Source organism: Elaeis guineensis, chromosome 1 (assembly GCF_000442705.2).
Source record: "Elaeis guineensis isolate ETL-2024a chromosome 1, EG11, whole genome shotgun sequence".
NCBI lineage: Eukaryota > Viridiplantae > Streptophyta > Magnoliopsida > Arecales > Arecaceae > Elaeis > Elaeis guineensis.
The window spans coordinates 105,530,250-105,545,731 of NC_025993.2; the positions used below are offsets into that span (position 1 = coordinate 105,530,250).

The 15,482-nt window shown below is 37.5% G+C and overlaps 1 non-coding gene across 1 annotated transcript; it reads right to left on the reverse strand.

Moving 5' to 3' along the window:
• Positions 1–4,275: 4,275 nt before the first annotated feature.
• TRNAL-UAG (transfer RNA leucine (anticodon UAG)) lies at positions 4,276–4,355 on the reverse strand. Its single transcript has one exon. It is a non-coding gene; the product is annotated as a tRNA-Leu (tRNA).
• Between the last annotated feature and the right edge of the window lie 11,127 nt (positions 4,356–15,482).

Sequence of the window (15,482 nt, forward strand, 5' to 3'; positions counted from 1 at the left end):
TGGAAGCTTAATCAAAATGATGTTTTCACTATATTCCCCATCGGCGGTCATTGACCGACGAGTGAGGTGGGAGCTTGCCGAGCCAACACGAGCAAGGTCGGACTTGGGTTCAGCATGCTATCCAAGTCTGACTCGAGTCAGGATGGGATGGATGTGGGCTGGGAGGGTTGCCCTGGCCTAAATGATCACTACATGCTAGAGGTGGCCGAGTCATCCTTGAAATGGCCCAAGAGCTCGGCCCGAAATATCGAGTCGAATGTGGACCATGTAGTGAACCGGGAGAAGAGCCCGGTGCGTGATGAGCTCAAGTCGAGTGGGCCAATTCCAGTGGATGAAGGCTCATGGGCGGGATCGGTCTCTTCACAATGAGCTAGGAAGATGCTGTCGGATGGGGGATGGTCTAGCCGCCACCATCAGGAGTCTTCACCGGCTGGAGCTGCTACTCTTGGGGGTCGGGGGTTGTATGGTGGATCCTCAGCCAGCCATCCACCTATGTCGCTTGCGGAGGGGGCATCTTCGATAGCGAGCTCCCATGATAGGGAGATGGGCGAAGGGCTCAGGAAGGCTGCACCACCCCCAGTAGGTGTCACTCCATACCTCGTGACCAATTCTTGGGCAGTTGGGAAGGAGGTCGCTGCTGAAGCTGGTGACTCCATGAATGAGAAATGCTCATCTAATGATTTCATGAATGGGAACCTTGTGGGCCATGCTGAGGTTGTGAGCCGGTTAAAAGGAGCCCTGTGGCCCGTGGGTGATCAGGTGATGGAAAGCTGAGGGGAAGATGAGAGTGATGGGGCCGCTCCGAAGGGATCCATCTAGGGTTCACCTACTTCCCATCATTAGTGCCATGAAGATCCTAATTTGGAATGTGCGGGGAGCCCAAAAATCATCCTTTCGCTCTACTTTTAGATGGCTCATGCATTTGTATCCTTATTGTCCGAGCCCAGTCTTGTTCGTGCTTGCCATCGTTTCCTAGCCAATTGGAGGTCTTATGCAATTGAATCCCAAGGTCTGTAGGGGGTATCATTATAGTCTGGAGGCCTGGCTACTAAACTTACTGAGGTGACTTTCATACCTCCGAAGACCTAGGGTTCACACTCTACTCATGCAGCGACTGATTGGGTGTTTATTTCTTGGGAGCCCCCTCATCCGTTATTTTTAAAGGTCAACTTTGATAAAAGTGTTCAAGCAGACATGGTGGGATGGGGTTCATGATCCACGAACCCAACTCCAAATTGGTGGTGGCTAGGGAGAACCATCTATTTGAGCCTTTAGATCCTGGTGCTAAGCTCTGCACGATATGGGCGAAGATTGTGTTTGCCAGGCCAACCTTGGGGGCTAGGCAGCTCATGCTTGATGGTGATGCAACCATTGCGGTGATCTGGTTACAAGACCATGCTTGTGATGGAGCCACTCATCCCCTTTTACATGACATTGCGGTCTTGTTGGAGGGATGTTCTGCTCTAACGATCAGACACATCTTCCAAGAGGTGAATACCACGGTGGACTGAGTAGCAGACTATGTTGCTGAGCATTCAGGTGAGGTTTTGTGATCCAAGGCTAGGGTAGCATCTGGACTACTTTGAGATCTTTTACTTTCTAATTCTCTTGATTGTATTCATACTAGAGCTATTTGAATGTACCACCTTATCAAAAAAAAAAAAAAAGCTATTGTTCCTGAAAAAATTAAGGTTTTCCTCTAGTTGGCTGTTAAGAAGAGGTTGCATACTACAAAATTTCTTCGGAGAAAAGGTTGGTTGCTGAACCAAGGTTGTTCTCTTTGTGGGAGAAATGTTGAGAATGTCTCCCACCTTTTTTTAAGGTGTCCTTTTGTGAGAGGCATCTGGACCATCATATTTACTTGCCTCAAGCTGGTTGGTAGACCCAATAATTTTCAAGCTCCTTGGACCACTTGGAGGAAGGAGAGAATTCATGGTTCGATGCACGTGCATGGGATCAATTGGTTAGCGCCTTGTGTTGGAATGTCTGGGTTGAAAGGAATAGAAGACTGTTCACTAATAGGCGTTGCTCGATGTTATCGATGTTTTAGAAATCTCTGTTGTTCGTTTGAGCTTTGGGAGCAGCTGGGTTCAGACAAAATCAAAAAAGGTCATGCAAAAATCTGGAATGAACAAAAGCTGTTGAGGATGTCTACGCCTGAAAGAGGCTCGACTAATCTTTGATCTGTCAGGCAGGGTTCTTTAGTTACTTGAATTGTCATTGGGATCTCCTGGATTTAGAGGAATTTGGTTGTCCTGTGTGCTTGCTGGATTTTAACTTCTTGTATTTTCCTTCTATTTGGTCTCTGTTAGTTTCAGCTTTGTATATAGCCTTCATTCCCACCTTGTAAATACTCTCTTCTCGCAGTAATAATTACCAGGTGGCACTTTGCTTCCTTTCCAACTTAAAACGAAGGAAAAAAAAAAAAAGACAACAGGCCGCGAGTTTTATTATTGAAGATGTCCAACTAGAATCGATCGGATGTTTTTGCGAAGGTGGGCCGCCAAGGTGAATTTTTGATGTTGTATTTCTATCACTTCTCTAATCCATGATCCACTGCTCTGAACCCTTCATTCTCTGTAGTTTTGCTTCCATCTTGTGGAATCTTCCCATTCCTCTGAAAATTCATTGTTTTCTATGGTTATGTTGGAAACATAAATTGAATACAAGGGATGCTATTGGAAAGAAGCTTGACAAGTCCTTAGGTGGCTGAAACGATAGATCATCTCTTCTCCTACTGCCCCCTATTCTCTTCAATCTGGAACCCCATATGCGCGGCCTTGGGCATCCTCCCCCTTCAGTCAACATTCAGATACTTATGCTTGGATTGGACATAGTCGAAGTTTCCGAAGTCTGCCCAACCTGTTATTTTGATGCCCTTCTCTGCCATTGCTTGGAGATGCTGGAAGAAACGTAACTCCAGACTCTTCCTGAAGAGAGCCTCTTCGACACGGGTGGTCGCATATGATGCTTTGTTCCTCTTCAGAGATTGATCAATCCTTTGCAACCTCAATCAACTCAAGAACTTTGGTGCAATCTAGTTAAGGATCAAGCGAGTAGCCTCCTCCTTGCCAAGTTCCTGACCCCCGCTGCCTCACTCCCTTCTCTGTTTTGTTATTTTATAGTTGTCTCCCTGTAGTCTTCTCCCACACTTCATGGAGAGTTGTAACCTCCTAAGTTTGTAAACTTTGCTAAATTCTGCTCTGTGGCACAACAATAAATCTTTTTGGTGGCCTAGGCCTCCAACTTTCATCAAAAAAAAAATATATATCATGGCTTTTATTTATATGGTGAAAGGCAATAAATACATAGCCTACAAAAGTGGGATTAGAATTTTTTTCCTTTCCTTGAAGCTTCTTTTTTGTCTCATGCTTACTTTCTCTTTTTCTTCGCTTTATATGTCTTCACTTGCTTCTAAACCGTGCAGCTTTTCATGTAGGATTGTTGCTATGCTTTGATTGACCCGTGATCAATGAAAAAATCTCTTTTTGATCAACATGTCACAATTGGAGATTGACGACTTTACTAAGGCACAGGAGAAACATACATCCAACGTTATCACCATATTTTTTTTGCTGGCAAAATGTCCAAACAAAATCTATCAAGCAGGCTCAGACAGTCTTCTGCTCACTACGCCTCCTGCTACTCTTGAGCACAGTCTTTATCTGCTGACTGCTCGGACGGATGGATACAGTTGATGAAAATTCTATTCCCAAGCACTATGACACCAAGTATGTTTATCCATTCTTCTTTATTTTAAATTTAATTTCTCTATAAAAATATCTCCATGTTTAGCATCTAACTTCTGTTCTTCAATTTATCTTTTAAGTTATTCTTTATTTTTTCATTCATTATGTTTTATTCATTTAGTCAAACTTTTTCAAAAAAAAAAAATATGATCAATTTTTGTTGAAGTGCTGTTATTTTGCATTCCAACATCTTCCTTGATTCAAAATTAATCTTAATTTTTGATGTACTTTCTATTTTGCCTCTTTTTATATACATTACTTTCTTTATCTTTTCATACATTAAAAAGGAATAAAAGGGAAATCAAAATTTTTAGTTAATTTTTCCCAAGAATTTAAAAATAAAATATTAGAAAATAGTAAAATAAGAAATATTCAGTTTGTAACCATGTTCATTTCCCTTCACTAATTGTATTTCCAAATATTCAATAAGCAATATCAAAATTTTAAGTTAATTATATTTCATCTATTTTATATTTTTTAAATTTAAAACATTAGAGAAGAATTGAAAACAAGTCAAATATTTTTTTGACAGCTGTGGGATTTGAACCCACGCCCTTCCGGACCAGAGCCTAAATCTGGCGCCTTAGACCACTCGGCCAAACTGTCTTTTGTGATTGTCCCGGACCTCTTCTATTAATTATATATCGATATATAAAATTCTCCTAGCTTACCCCATTGAATGCATATTATTGATCAAAATAAAAAATTGTTATCAATAATTCGAACAAACTATTTAAGCCAGGCTTAAGCAAGCATTCCTACATATTGTTTGGATTTGGAGTACACGAAGGTTCATAAGGGAAAGAAAAGAGAGGGTAAAGAATAAACTCTTATTTACTAAAATTTTTTGAGAGATAAAGGAGGGTAGAGAAGGATTCTCTCAATCCCTCCGTATCCCTCACTTACTCAATTTTCTATACCCCTCAATTTGGAGTGTAATAGAGGAAAAAGTTAACGCTTAATTTTTATTTTTCTAACTTATCCTTAATAAAATTTTAAAATTATAACCAGACCATTATATACTCTATCTTCTCGACCGCCCTTTTGTTCTTCGCACAACTCAGAAATCCTATAGCCATCTCTTCGCCCGCAGGCTGCTCCTCACGCAAATCTGAAGATCACAATATTTGGAAGGCAAATTTTAATGATAGAGATTCACGATTTTTGTCAAAATATCATAAAATTAAATAGTACATTTATTAATGAGAAAAGATATATTTATCAAAATATATATAAAAGTCCTTCTATCCCTCCCTTAACCCATCTATCCAAACAAAGATAAGGTATGTACCTTTTTTATCCTTCTCCTCCTTTTCCAAACAAAAATTCATTAATTCCCTTACCCTCCCCTCCCTTCCCCTCTATTACCCTCCTCTCCCCTCCCCTTATGAACTATCGTGTACCCCTAATCCAAATAAAGCGCTAGTCTCCTCCCCCCTCCCCCCCCCCCCCAAAAAAAAAAAAAAAGCATCCCATGATTCTTATTCTAGCTTATTGAGAAAACAAACATCAATTTAATGGACTTCTTTAACACCATCTGAGCACCTCCTTGTAGGGTCCATTCGATGTATATTGCATCACTGCTTCAACTGGGGTGTGAACCAAGAAAACTCCTTGGATTAAAAGTTAGCTGCTGCTAGGTTTTAGGCAGAGGAACACACCCGCATTAGGAGTTTGCTAGCAAGAATAGTGTCGCTTTACAATCCAACTAAATTGTACCAAGAGCTAATATATGTAATAACCCGGCCCGATGGGCCAAAAGCCATGAAGCCCGGTAAACAAAAAAAAAAATAGAAACAGGGAGGAAGACTCCCGATCGGAGTCTTCCTCTTCCCCGATTCCGATCAAGAATCAGAGTCCTAGGGCCATTAAAAGACCCTAGGACAAGCTCTATAAGAACCCCCCTCCTCTCCTCTGAGAGTAGATCCATCAGCCACCGACGATCGTCGGAGTTTTTCTTCGATTTTCCCGAATGAAGCTGCGACCCCTCGATCTGTGCTCGCCGTGATTTCACGCCGGTGGGGGTCATCGGAGGTTGTGATAAGGCCTCCTTCCTCTTCCTCTCTCCTCTCCCTTCTTTCCCGTGCCTGTGGGCACGATTGCCGACGACAGGTGTCGTCGGATTTTGTCGGAAAAGAAAACCTCTGTCCGGCCTCTTCTTTTCTCTGATTTTCCTGCACCGACGGTCACGCCGACCGCCGGCTCTGGCCTCTCCGAACCCGGGAGAGTCGCCCGTTGCCGCCGGCCACCGCCGGGCATGGTATGGCCGTGATCGGCCGGTCAAGGCATGGGGACCTCTAGGTCCCCTGTTTCGGCCCAATGAAAGCCCGGGAAGAAGAAGAAGAAAAGAAAAGAAAAGAAAAAAAAAGGAAAAAGAAAGAGAAAAGAAAAAGGAAAAAGAAAAAGAAAAGAAAAGAAAATGCAAAATAGAAAAAAAAATAAGGAAAGAGAAAAAATTTCCTCTCTCCCCTCTTTCTCCCTCTTTCTCTCTCTTCTCTCTCTTTCTCTCTCTATTTTCTCTCTCTAAAAAGAAAAGAAAAGAAAAAGAAAAAGAAAAAGAAAAAGAAAAAATATATATATATAAGAATAATAATAATAAAAAATACATGTGAGAGAAAGTTTCTCTCATTTCTCTCTTAAGTCTTTCTCTCTCTAGAATTGAATTTTTTTCTCTCTACCTTCCCTCTATATTTTCTCTCTCTAAATTTTCTCCCTATTTTCTCTCTCTAGATCTTTCTCTCTCATTATGGATTTTGTCTCTCTAAGGTCATTCTTTCTCTCTGATTGCATCACAGACCTTAGGATTAACTTGAGATGAAAATATGATGATCTGGGACTGCTCCGAAATTCATGCAGTAGATCGGATCCCGATCCGATCCTTATTCGAAATTGATAACATCAATCATGGTTAATCCATATTGAGTCACCTTGATATGATCTTTGATGATCTCGATCATGATTGTCACTTTTGAAGGATACGAAGATTTTCTCTCCACTTTCTCTTTCTACTTTCTCTCTCATGACTGATTTTCTCTCTCTAAAAAGATCTACGAATCCTGTATCGAGTCATGCCTTCATCTTTTAGAGGCTCATATTGACTCTAATAAGATGATCCGAAGTTGCTTTGATATCCGTGCTGTATGTCAACCTCATTTGGTCATATCAAGTATTTTTCAAATCCATTATTAAAGAACCCTATTGATTGATCTTGACCTTAATTCGATCTGTGCTTCACGATTTCTTGATCAAGTCACTTAAATCTGACCCTCAGATCAGAGACCCTGAATTATCCTGGTATCTGGATGGTCCGACACATCCGGACAACAGTCCTCTTTTCTTATGATTTAATTTTATAATATTTATGGAATAGAAATTGATGATGATTTGATATTTTAAATAGGATTAGCTGATTCTTTTAACAAACTCTGGAGATCTAAGATGAACGAGGTAAGTGGATCTTATGCTCCTTATTTATTTTTAAATGATCATATTTTTATGTAAAGAAATGCTATTGATGAAATCATATTTTTCATAAAATAAGGATCGGCATATGTGATATGAAAAAGCATGTTTTATTATGAGCATTGATTTCATGAATATGTCTTATGAAAATAGCATGATTATGAAGCATGAATTTCATTATTTTTTTTATCTATGTATATGTATGCTTTACGAAAAAGATATAATGATTTCAAAGGCTCTCAGATGGCTATGAATGAATCTCTTCGGGAAGGTCGACATCCGGAGCTAGCATCCACACGAAACATGGCCCTGCCAGCGGGTATAAAGTTGGCACATGAATTAAGAACTCTGTCGATTAAGAAACATGGCCCTGTCACGGGTATAATAGTGACCTTAGCACGAATATCTGTGAGCAATATTTTGAAACATGATATGAATACATGATGAAAATGATTTACGATTCATGATTGTGAAATATACATGATTTATGCATGCATGATAAGTTTATAACTTATTTTGTTATATGCTCTATGAAATACTTTATTTTGTATTATCTATTATTTTTTAAATATTGCATTATCATGAAAAACTTATGTTTGATCCGATAAGGAAGTGCAAGTCCTACTTACTGGGCTAGTGTAGCTCATATTCTTTTTATTTTTTTTTTGTTTGAACAGAGAAATAAGGTTAGGATTGGCAAAAAAAATTCAAGCTTGAAGATCGGCATAGCAAGCTGAAAAATTTGGCAACAAAAATTTAATTTATTTTATAATCATGGATTTGTAGTTATTTATGAATGTTGAGATTCGGGTTAGTACTTGCTTTTAGATTTAGATGCTCTGAACCAATATTGGTTCGATTATTTGATGAATAATAGAATTAAATCTTTTTATTTGATGGATTTTAGATGATTATGATGGATTGACTTCGTGTTATCGTGGGTTCCATCCCTCGGTAGCATGGCCGTGTTATGTCCCGGATTCGGGGCGTGACATTTTATGGTATCAGAGCTTAGGTTATAATAATTGAGGATTATGATATAAATGATATAAATGATTAGGATATGATAGAATAATATCAGAGATTAGGTTTAAGATCATTGAGATTATAAAGTGATATCAAAACTTTATGTATGATCAATAGGATGTGACCAAGTGAAGTATAATGGATAATATCAGAGCTTAAGATTATGATCATTAAGGACGTGATAGAATGATATAAAGTTTAGGTTATGATCACTAGAGAATATGATTTAAGTGGTATTTGAACTTAAGGTTATCATTATTCGAGATTGTGACTTTAGTGATATTTGAACTGGAGGCTAAGATCATGAGGAACATGATAGATATAAAAGAAAGGATTCAATAATTTGATTTCGAATCAATAGGTATTATGATGAAATTTATGCATAAGTGGCATATGATGTCTATAATAGAATTGACGAGTGATATCTTAGATTTCAATTAGCAAGGTTGATCAGAGTACGAGAAGTGTTGATCCTAGAATGAAGTGGGAGGTATTGATATATTATGTTAGGTATATTTGATGATATTGAAATACTAAACCTATACGAATAAAGGACATGATAACTTTGCTGATTTTTGATGTTAAATTCTTTGCAAAAAAAAGTTGGTTTGGAAGTTGTCTAAATAATTGTAAGATAAATCGAAGGTTAACTCAAATTAATTCTAGACATATTGGATTCTTGAAGAGTGGTGAAGCTTATATAATAAGTTCAAACATAGAAGGTGGATGAAGATTTAATTTTGATGTGCTATGCCTAAGAGATAGTAATGACAAGAAAACCTTAAATTTTATCCTAAATTGTATATGAAATCTGAAAGTTGGATCTATCTTTGATTGATTTAACATACAAAGATATTTTTGATAGACTTAGATAAGTTGGTAAGTTGAGATCAGAGTGCGCAGCAAAAGCGTGATGGTCTGAATTGATTAAAAATATTAATCCTTTAAATCAAAAGATATTATAAAATACGTTAGTTGTAAATAAGGAAGGATTTTACTGATAATAAAAGGATGCAAAAAAAAAAAAACTATCTAATCCAAGAAAGACTCAAGGCAGTACAGGATAGACAGAAGAGTTGGCTAGATAGAAAAAGAAGAGAATTGGAATTTCACTTCGGTGATCATATTTTTCTAAAAGTATCACCTACAAAAAGTGTCATGAGATTTGGGAGACATGGAAAGCTGAGTCCGCGATATATTGGACCTTTTGAAATTTTAAATCGAGTAGGAGATGTTGCTTACGAACTAGCTTTACCACCAGAATTATCTAAAGTGCACAATGTCTTTCATATTTCACCACTAAAAAAATTTGTACCTGGTCCAAATAACGTGATAAAGTATGAGCCATTGTAAGTTCATAAAGATCTAACCTATGAAGAATTTTTTCTCTGAATTATTGATCGAAAAAAGCAAGTTCTAAGACGGTGCATCATTCCGTATGTAAAGATTCATTGGAGTAATCATGAAGAAAGAGAGGCCACATGGGAGCTTGAAGATGATATGAAGACGAGATATCCACACTTATTTAAAAATGAAGGTATGTTAAATTTTGAGGACGAAATTTTTTTTTAAGGGAGGTAGAATGTAATAACCCGGCCCGATGGGTCAAAAGCCACGAAGCCCAGTAAACAAAAAAAAAATAGAAACAGGGATGAAGACTCCCGATCGGAGTCTTCCTCTTTCCCGATTCCGATCAAGAATCGGAGTCCTAGGGCCATTAAAAGATCCTAGGACAAGCTCTATAAGAACCCCCCTTCCTCTCCTCTGAGAGTAGATCCATCAGCCACCGACGATCACTGTAGTTTTTCTCCGATTTTTCCGAATGAAGCCGCGGCCCCTCGATCTGTGCTCGCCATGATTTCATGCCGGTGGGGGTCATCGGAGATTGTGGTAAGGCCTCCTTCCTCTTCCTCTCTCCTCTCCCTTCTTTTCCGTGCCTGTGGGCACGATTGCTGGCGACAGGTGTCGCAGAATTTTGTCGGAAAAGAAAACCTCTGTCCGGCCTCTTCTTTCCTCTGATTTTCCGACACGACGGTCACGCCGACCGCCGGCTCTGGCCTCTGCGAACTCGGGAGAGTCGCCCGTTGCCGCCGGCCACCGTCAGGCATGGTATGGCCGTGATCGGCCGGTCAAGGCACGGGGACCTCTAGGTCCCCTGTTTCGGCCCAATGAAAGCTCGGGAAGAAGAAGAAAAGAAAAGAAAAGAAAAAAAAAAAAGAAAAAGAAAAAAAAAAGAAAAAAAAAAGAAAAAGAAAAGAAAAGAAAATGCAAAATAGAAAAAAAAATAAGGAAAGAGAAAAAATTTCCTCTCTCCCCTCTTTCTCCCTCTTTCTCTCTCTTCTCTCTCTTTCTCTCTCTATTTTCTGTCTCTAAAAAGAAAAGAAAAAGAAAAAGAAAAAAGAAAAAGAAAAATATATATATATAAGAATAATAATAATAATAAATATATGTGAGAGAAAGTTTCTCTCATTTCTCTCTTAAATCTTTCTCTCTCTAGAATTGGACTTTCTCTCTCTACCTTCTCTCTATATTTTCTCTCTCTAAATTTTTTCCCTATTTTATCTCTCTAGATCTTTCTCTCTCATTATGGATTTTGTCTCTCTAAGGTCATTCTTTCTCTCTGATTGCATCACAGACCTTAGGATAAACTTGAGATGAAAATATGATGATCTGGGACTGCTCCGAAATTCATGCAGTAGATCGGATCCCGATCCGATCCTTATTCGAAATTGATAACATCAATCATGGTTAATCCATATTGAGTCACCTTGATATGATCTTTGATGATCTCGATCATGATTGTCACTTTTGAAGGATACGAAGATTTTCTCTCCACTTTCTCTCTCATGACCGATTTTCTCTCTCTAAAAAAATCTACGAATCCTGTATCGAGTCATGCCTTCATCTTTTAGAGGCTCATATTGACTCTAATAAGATGATCCGAAGTTGCTTTGATATCCGTGCTGTATGTCAACCTCATTTGGTCATATCAAGTATTTTTCAAACCCATTATTAAAGAACCCTATTGATTGATCTTGACCTTAATTCGATCTGTGCTTCACGATTTCTTGATCAAGTCACTTAAATCTGACCCTCAGATCAGAGACCCTGAATTGTCCTGGTATCTGGATGGTCCGACACATCCGGACAACAGTTCTCTTTCCTTATGATTTAATTTTATAATATTTATGGAATAGAAATTGATGATGATTTGATATTTTAAATAGGATTAGCTGATTTTTTTAACAAAGTCTGAAGATCTAAGATGAACGAGGTAAGTGGATCTTATGCTCCTTATTTATTTTTAAATGATCATGTTTTTATGTAAAGAAATGCTATTGATGAAATCATATTTTTCATAAAATAAGGATCGGCATATGTGATATGAAAAAGCATATTTTATTATGAGCATTGATTTCATGAATATATCTTATGAAAATAGCATGATTATGAAGCATGAATTTCATTGTTTTTTTATCTATGTATATGTATGCTTTACGAAAAAGATATAATGATTTCAAAGGCTCTCAGATGGCTATGAATGAATCCCTTCGGGAAGGTCGACATCCGGAGCTAGCATCCACACGAAACATGGCCCTGCCAGCGGGTATAAAGTTGGCACATGAATTAAGAACTCTGTCGATTAAGAAACATGGTCCTGTCACGGGTATAATAGTGATTTTAGCACGAATATCTGTGAGCAATATTTTGAAACATGACATGAATACATGATGAAAATGATTTACGATTCATGATTGTGAAATATACATGATTTATGCATGCATGATGAGTTTATAACTTGTTTTGTTATATGCTCTATAAAATGCTTTATTTTGTATTATCTGTTATTTTCTAAATATTGTATTATCATGAAAAACTTATGTTTGATCCGATAAGGAAGTGCAAGTTCTACTTACTGGGCTAGTGTAGCTCATATTCTTTTTGTTTTCTTTTTGTTTGAACAGAGAAATAAGATTAGGATCGGCAAAAGGAATCCAAGCTTGAAGATCGGCATAGCAAGCTGAAAAATTTGACAACAGAAATTTAATTTATTTTATAATCATAGATTTGTAGTTATTTATGAATGTTGAGATTCGGGTTAGTACTTGCTTTTGGATTTAGATGCTCTGAACCAATATTGGTTCGATTATTTGATGAATAATAGAATTAAATCTTTTTATTTGATGGATTTTAGATGATTATGATGGATTGACTTCGTGTTATCGTGGGTTCCATCCCTCGGTAGCATGGCCGTGTTATGTCCCGGATTCGGGGCGTGACAATATACATACCAAAAAGAAAATAAATACCAAGATCGATCAAAGATAAATAAGTATAAAGATAAATAAGTATACAATGCAACTTTTGAGTTAGGTTAAAACTTCAATATAATTCTACCAAAAACAAACAGTGCAACACAAGAATGATGGATATTGTTTAATTACACATGTTTATTTATTCCTTAAATCACTACAAACAATTCATATACACAGCCTAAAAGATCGATCATATAACTCAATGACAAACAAACTCTTCCTAGGTAATCTTACACCACTTCAAGCTCGTTATTTAGCACGTATATTACGAAACCACATGGAAAAATTCATCGCTCAGCTGGTGTTACAGCAACATCATGCCGTAGTAAACAGCAGCATTAGCAAGACTGGTATATTGAGATGTGTAATGAAAATGCCATGGGCTAGAAAGACTTAGACAAGTTTGGATAATCGGATAAAATTTTTGGAAAATTTTATTAATGCCGAACTGCCTCAATTGATCGATTACAATGAGCAGTTAAAGAAATATTCTTCCTTTAAAATAAGAAACTTACTATAGAGATATTCTCCCTATAGAATAAGAAACTTGCTATAGGTATTCTCCCTTTAAAATAAGAAAGCTACTTTAGAGATGTTCTCCCTCTAGAATAAGAAACTTGCCGAGCAAGAAAAGTGTATAAACGAAAAAAAGATCCCCAAACTAAAGAAATAACATCAGGTTAATTATACCATGCAAGAAAATATGCCAAAGCAACAACCTCACTAAGTTAGGAGAGAAAACAATCTCGCTGCTCAAGGAAATTTATGGAAAATTGTTCTACATCATTCAATCAAATGGATTTACAAGTGGATTATGTTCAGTCCCCACAAGCATTCCCCATGCAAAAGCATGCTGACACGTCACCTAAGAAAAAGGCAGTCTTGCATGATATCAGAGTTAGATGGTACGCCGCAAAAACATCATTAAAAAAAAAAAAAAAAAAAATCATAGCAAGATATATATTTAAAGGTCATGAGATACTACAATCAACACTGCTTTGTAGAGTTGTCACAAAATTTCATCTTTCTTTAGAGTCAGGCCATTCAATTGCTTCCAGGGCTTGGTTTCTCAGCGTCATTGCTTGACTATAGAATCAAAGGATCAACATTTCTAGATGGCTCCTTCAATTCCTAAAGCAAAATCCGGACAAATTAGGGAACATAGATTTAGCTTTTAAGCTAGTTTATGGAGCCTTGCTATGTGATATGCTTCAAGTGAGACCATAACCAAGGCCCACAAGAAGCCTTACGTTTGAATGCAGGCTTTGCAAAGCCTGGTTAGTGTCTTAATAACAAGTATAATATAGCTGCAAAAGTCGCCAGAAAACAACTCAAGAAATAGTTAGGGTGACATTTAGTACCCTCTTGTTTGAGAAGAGAGTACCGTCGAAAGCAATACAAGGAACATAAATTACAATGGCAGCTGTTCCAGTAGATGCTAAGCAGAATGATCTTGACATAATAACCTTTGAACTTTGCTACTGAGTCCATAATTTTACACTTTCCAGCGCCTGAGCAATTTGGACACATTTGAGTTGTAGGGGGCTGCAAAAGGTGGTCACATCCATCGGAAACTGAAGCTGGTTCGATGCTCAAGAACGCAATATATACCGGTAGAACACCGAGCATAGGCTAAATATATTCCTAAATTTCCACAGTATTAATTAGACAATAAACTTCCATGGAGATTGCCTGATTTATCCAAAAAATTCTCAGCAGGCACACAAAACAACTCACTCAGAGTAGTATAGAAATATCAGTAAATAACTTATAACAATGAATACATTATTTTAGGCCTTGTAACTCCTATCGCCACCATTAAGAGAATCACCTGCTGCACTCTGCAGGCAGATTATTTTGTCATTTTATGTTTATACTGATGACTTACTCAGCTAATGGCACTTTGTGGTTCTATGTAGAAACATAGATATATCCCTATACAAAACTAATATATATCAGTGCCCTCTGCAGTGCCATGACATTGGCTTCAACTGTGAGGTTTCCAGTTGTGCCCTTATATGAGGTTTCCAGTTGTGGACAATTAAACTACAAAGTGAGTATTGTTTGTATATTGCGGTTTCTGGTTGACTACCCCACTGGCTTTTGGGGAAAACAAATGTTTACTCCCCTGGTTGTACATTCTTCTCCTCCTCCCTATTAATAAAAATCTAGGTGGCTGTCTTGCCTCCTATTACATCAAAAAAAAAAAAAAAAAGACATTGGCTTCAACTAGCATCAAGGCTGAGATTACACCCAATGCACGACCTGAAAAGGATGCTTCTAAGGGATTGACCTGACTGACTCAGAGTCCACAACAATGAACTTTAGGCACTTGAACATTTTATGCAAAATCCACCGGCAAGCGACAACTTGCAGCATGCCTTAGTCACTGTGGCAAGTGGATATTGCTTACAGATCAAGTTGAGCTCTGGATGTGGCAAAAACAGATCAAGTATTATAATTATCCTCTTTTTAAAATGTGTCTTAAAGAAAAAAATGACACCTTTAATTGGATATCCACATAGTGCTTACAAAAACATAAAAACAGCAGCTGCTAATATTTCATAATCCAGAAATTGAACCTAATGTTTTGGTTCCAAAATGCAAATGCAACTGTCCAATCAGGTTTGCTATGTGTTGAGAAAACTCATTTAAATCAGATAAACAAAAGTTTGTTTTCATGACAAACATATGTGTGATACACAGCATTCATTAGAACTTAGAAAAACAAGAAATATTCAATCCAGAAAAATTGAATTTGAAACTATAGAAAAGGGAACAAAAACTTGATTGAAAGCAGAAACATACACCATTGCATAAGTTTTTATCAATAGCATAATGATGAATATGAGGAAGAAAAGATTTTTCTTTTTTATTTTTCTATATTAAGAGGGTATACGAGAGGCCTATAAATACAGATATGTAGACC